Below are 5,549 nucleotides of genomic sequence, written 5' to 3'. Positions count from 1 at the left end.
AAAATACTACATGGACATCAGTTCTTAAACAAATCTGCAAAGCACCTTATGTAAATTTCAAACAAATACATCGGCACATTTTTAAAACTGATGTCAAAGGAGAAAGTTTAGTACCTTTTACATCGGCTACAAAATGACGAGGCAGACATAGACAGACTACGGTTACCATAAGAAAACCGATGTTAAAAAGATATAACACATCAGTCCAGAATCTATAACCGATGTCAAAAAGAAGCTTTTACATCGGTTTTATTTCAAAAGCGATGTTAAAACCAAAATTGACATCGATTCTATTTTTATAAATAATGTAAATGCTGATTTATACTTTGTAAATTAATAGTTAAGTTTCATAATTAGATCATATAAAAGCTATTTAGAAAAGATTGTAATGCAGTTTCTGTTTAAAAATAGAGAATATACATCAGGTTTTAAGCTGAAACCAATGTTAAAGATGTTCCCGGACATCAGTTTATAACTGATGTCATATGGGGGTACCTTTCTCTACACCTGCATAGACATTGGTCAGGAAAACTTTTAACATCGGTTTTTGGCCGATGTCTATTGAAGGTTTTCTAGTAGTGTGAAGTAACCACAGAATCAACCAACTCTACTTTTAAGCACTCCTCATTTTCCGTAGGGAACTTCATGGCATTGAACATATTAAAAGTTACATCCTGATCCATCACTCGCATGGTGAGCTCACCTATTTGCACATCTATCAAGGTTCGACCAGTAGCCAAGAAAGGTCTTCCCAAGATTATGGGAATCTTATATCCTCCTCGAAATCAAGAATTACAAAATCAGCAGGGAAGATGAGTCTATCCACCTTGACCAAGACATCCTCCACAATATCTCGTGGATATGTAATAGAACGATCGACCAACTGCAAAGTCATAATAGTAGGCTTTGGATCAGGCAAGTCCAACTTCTTGAAGATTGACAAAGGCATCAGATTGATTCTAGATCCTAAGTCACATATACACTTGTCAAATGACACCTTTCCAATGGTGCAAGGAATAGTGAAGCTTCCAGGATCTTTAAGCTTCGGAGGCAACCTCTATTGCAGCACAACACTGTATTCCTCCGTGAGAGCAACGGTCTCTAAGTCATCAAACTTCGCCTTCCTAGAGAGAATACCTTTCATGAACTTCGCGTAACTAGGAAATTGTTCAAGAGCTTCAGCAAAAGGTATGTGATATGACGTTTCTTGGACACCTCCAGAAACTTCTCAAACTGCTTATCCAGCTTTTTTCTTCTGCAGCCTCTTAGGAAAATGAGGTGGATGATAGATCTGTTTCTCCCACTGTATTACCCTCAGGAGGAGTATACTCAACAATAGTCTTCCTTGCTTCCACCTTCTGCTTCCTTATGCACTTCTTCTTCATCCTCAACTTCAGATTCTAGAATCTTAGCTTTTTCAGGATTTGCAACCTTACCAGACCTCAAGTAAATGCCTTACCATGCTCCTTAGCTTCCTTCTTGCCTGACACTTTATTATCGCTCGGAAGTGTGCCAGGTTGACGATTCAGTAATGCATTAGCAATTTTCCCAATCTGATTCTCCAAGGTCTTGATAGACACTGTTTGGCTCTTGCACATGAGCCTCAACTCCTCCAAATTCAGATTTTTCATTAGCTTGCGATAACAGCTGAAGTTGAAGTTATTGCCTAGGAGCTACTGCGGTTGCTGAAAACCAGGAGGATTATACTGTTTTGCTGTGTATGGCTGATAAGATTGTTGCACTGCGTTCTGATTGTTACTCCAGCTGAAGTTAAGAGTGGTTATTTGGATGATAAGTGGTTGGAGATTGTTGCTGTGATCTCTGAACAGTTGCTCACAAATTGAGCTGATTCGCTCGAAATAGCACACTGCTCAGTTTCATGTGCCCCGCACAAAGCTCACAAACACTAGTGATTTGATTAACTCCATAATTTTCCAAAGAGTCCACTTTCGTCGTCAAAGCTTGAAGTTGAGCGTTATAGCAGTAGCTGTATCCACTTCCAGAATTCCTGCTACCTTGCCTTGAAACATTCTTTGCGTAGGATTCTGTTATTCATTAGCTGCCATGAGCTCAATCAACTCATACGCTTCACTATAGCTTTTGGCCCATAAAGCTCTACCAGACACTGCATCGAGCATAGGTCTAGACTGAGCGCCCAAATCATTGTAGAAACAGTTTATAATCATCCAATCAGGCATGCCATGGTGTGGGCACTTCCTTAGCATCTCCTTATATCGATCCCAAGCCTCACACAGAGATTCTCCAGTTTGCTGAACAAACTGAGTAAGAGCATTATTGATTGCAATAGTCTTCGCCATAGGAAAGAATTTAGTGAGAAACTTTTGAGCAAGATCCTCCCATTTGGTGATAGACCCTGGTGGTAGAGAATGTAACCGGCACTTTGCTTTATCCCTCAGAGAGAATGGGAAGAGTCACAGCTTGATAGCATTTTCAGTCACCCTATTGAATTTGAAAGTGTCGCAGATCTCGATGAAATCCCTGATGTGCATTTTGGGGTCTTCTGTAGGAGAACCCCCAAACTGAACTGAGTTTTGTATCATCTGAATCGTGCTCGACTTGATCTCAAAAGTGTTAGCCGAGATGGCTGGTCTGATGATACTTGACTGAATATCATTGATCTTAGGCTGAGAATAGTCCATCAGAACCTTAGGATTTTCTGCTTGATCTCCCATCACTACTAAAAATGGTTCCTCGACTTTCTCATTTTCCTCTACTTTCTCTTTGTCCTCAACAACTTCCATTCGAATCACTACAGCTTCTTCCTCGGCTTGATCTAGAGTTCTCTTACAAGCCCGCGAACGCGTATGCATACAAGCTCACTAGAGTACCTGAAACACGACAAGGAAAAGAGTAAGTAAGTAACAATGTCCGAGTCAATGAACTTTAACGATCACTGGTGACAAACATATAAACTAAAAGTTAATATTGCAGTCCCCGACAGTGGCGCCAAAAACTTGTTAGTCGCTAAACACACGCTAAAATTCACGCAAGTATACGCGTTTGCAAGTAATATAGAATTATTTCTAGTTCATTCCCACAGAGACTGGTTTAGGTTAACTATGTGATTTATGCACTTATGCAACAATGATATGGCTATTATTCAATGCTAAGACGAATAATAAATTGGGTTTTGATTATACTACGATTAATTATTGAGAATTATACTAGAGAACACTAACTAAAGAAAGTAAAGAGAGTTGAATAATATACACAAACATGGAATTCTAACTTCATTAAGTACTTCATTTAATAGCCTTTTCGTTCTTAACCTTAGAATGTAATGGTGATGACATTAATTAGATAACACGAAACTGATAACGCCAACTTTTGTTGCACGAATACCATACTACCAGACATCCACAAAAGAGATAGAAGCTGAATAGACACCAATTATATTGAGACCCTATATTTCTATAGAATTTGACAACATAACGGTTTAATGCACAAGTTATCTATCATGATTACATAGGGAAAGTAAGATGGTTAAAATTACCTACGAACCATGCATAATAATAACACATGAACCTATGCTAGCATGGCAAGTTCTAAACCCTTAAATTCACTTTCGCTTCATTAATAATTAACACACTATCTTATAAGTTCGTGACGCTCATAAGATGAATAAGCACAACCAATACTAGGTTATCATACAATCACCACACACTAGGGCATCGAAACAAATCAACTAAAGAAATCCATAAATAAATCCACTAGAACCCCACGATAATGATTGAGCCATAATCGGACTCATCATCAACGTGGGTTCCGATGAAAGTATGGTATAATAAACGTAGTTTTTATAAACAAATAATAAACCAAATACGAAATCCGGAGTATTAGGTTCAACAAAACAAGAAACGAGCATCCAAGTTTACAACTTAGAACAAAGATTCACAAAAATAAACTAGATCCTCTTCGCCTTCGTTGAATTATGCTATAAGTCTTCTTGTCGTCTTCTCCTTAAGCTTCATAACGTCTCTCATTTGAAAAACATCTTTATTTAAGTATATAGCAGCCCATGCAAGTAAAATCCTCCAAACAGAAGCCAAGTAGAATCAGGATTTTAACATCCCGACCCGGCGCGGCCGCGCGCTTGATCAGCGCTAGCGTGCTGTGTCTCTGAAGTTTGGGCGCAGCCGTGAGCTATGACAGTGCGAGCGCGCTGACCTCCTGGATAAAATTCTGCTTTCTTTCCTTTCTTGCTACAATGAGTTGATTTCCCTCGCTTTATTCCTTGGACACCATCCTAACACCATATTAGCACCAAAACAATGCTAATTCACCTGAATCCCGGATTAATGCCTGAAATGCAAAAACACCAGAAAACACATCAAAACACCAACAACTTGAGTACAAATACACTAATTCAAAGCTTAATAGAGCGTTATAAAATGTCATAAATGTCAACAGAGATGAGATGGTTGAGGGTGAGATTGACAAGTTGAGGGTTGGTTTGAAGGGACAGAACCACCCCTGACAGAAGTCACAGTTGAACTCACAGTTTGCACCGTGGTTATGACAGGGTGTTGTTCCTCACCAGTTGTGGGAACCTCCATTTGAATTGGAGGGGATTTGACTGTTCTACTGTCATTGGTAACAACCTCAAACCCTTGTGTGTCTTGCACCACACTGTCACTTAAATGTGCTATACTTGCCTCCTTTATGACATGATCATTGGCAATTGTACTCCTAGCATCAATTGCTAATGCAATTTATACTAGGGCTGTGAGGGGAGTTGTTCTTGGAACAGGAACCTCCAATTGAATTGGAGAGGATTTAGATAGCTCCCCCTCTGGAGTACTACCCTCAAACCTAACAGTCTGTGAAGACCGATTTGCACATGAAGATGCATTTGTGATCTCCATGGGGTCTTTAGTAAAAACTGATGAATCCCCCATGTTTGTGTTAGTGTCATCAAGGTATATCCCGGCATGTAGCCTCTCACTAACTAATTGTAATTTCTGGGTGGTGAGCAAGGTTTCTTAAACCAAGTCACTTGAAAGAGGTTGCACTTGAGAATTAAATTTAAGAACTTTGTGAGAAGAAGAAATTTGAGAGATGAGTAGAGTTTGATCATGAGTGAGTGTTGGCAGCTCCCCCTGAGTGAATGAAGGAGCTTCAATAGATGTGCTCTCACTGTGTGTGCCATCCTTATTTCTTCTTTCATACACTAGAACTTGATCTAGTGTAGGTGCAGACTCATTACAAGATGCATTGGGGAGAATGCTCTTTTCAATAGAAACACCCTGTTGAGAGGATGTCTCTAGAATCTGTTTTCGCCCCATTTATACAACTGCATCTTTTTGGGATGATACAGAGGTGGTTTGAGTGGTCAACTCAGTTTTCTCAGACTTCTTTGTTTTCTGACCAAGGTGACTAAGTTAGTGTTTGTTCCTCACCACTCTCATTCATTACTGTAAGGGTTATCTCATTTCTCTTCTTTTTACTCACTTCATCCTTTTGAGAGGATGAAGTGGTTGGTTTCCTAGCTGCTATTTGGTTTGAAGAAGTGGTCTCATCTTGGGAAG

The 5,549-nt window shown here is 39.4% G+C and overlaps 1 non-coding gene across 1 annotated transcript; it reads left to right on the top strand.

The window, feature by feature from the left end:
- The first annotated feature begins 2,196 nt into the window (after positions 1–2,196).
- On the top strand, positions 2,197–2,303 carry LOC141702653 (small nucleolar RNA R71). The gene has a single exon (XR_012567217.1). It is a non-coding gene; the product is annotated as a small nucleolar RNA R71 (small nucleolar RNA).
- Positions 2,304–5,549: the final 3,246 nt, after the last annotated feature.

Source organism: Apium graveolens, unplaced genomic scaffold (genome assembly GCF_009905375.1).
Source record: "Apium graveolens cultivar Ventura unplaced genomic scaffold, ASM990537v1 ctg5427, whole genome shotgun sequence".
NCBI lineage: Eukaryota > Viridiplantae > Streptophyta > Magnoliopsida > Apiales > Apiaceae > Apium > Apium graveolens.
Note: the sequence above shows the minus strand (reverse complement) of the source record. Positions and strands in the feature narration are given on the sequence as shown.